This window comes from Terrapene carolina, unplaced genomic scaffold (genome assembly GCF_002925995.2).
Source record: "Terrapene carolina triunguis isolate 2854851 unplaced genomic scaffold, T_m_triunguis-2.0 Scaffold310, whole genome shotgun sequence".
NCBI lineage: Eukaryota > Metazoa > Chordata > Testudines > Emydidae > Terrapene > Terrapene triunguis.
The window spans coordinates 1,219,984-1,220,220 of record NW_020664661.1 but is presented as its reverse complement, the minus strand read 5'-3'; positions in this window follow the sequence as shown (position 1 = coordinate 1,220,220).

The following is a 237-nucleotide window of genomic DNA, read 5'->3' as shown; positions in this document are numbered from 1 at the left end:
CCCCCCCCGCACTCCCCAGTCACCCCTTCCCTCCAGCCCCGGACTCTCCTCCTTCCCCTCCTGCACCCAACCCCAGGTACATCCCCACAGCCCTGCCCTCTTCCCGCTCCGACCCGCGTCCTCCGAACCCCGCAGGCCTGGGAGGAGACCGACGCTCACCGCCGCTGCTCGGGGTGTTGCGGGCCGGCATGGCTGGCTGGCGCGAAAGCTCCCGACACCGCTCCGCTCCCCTCACAA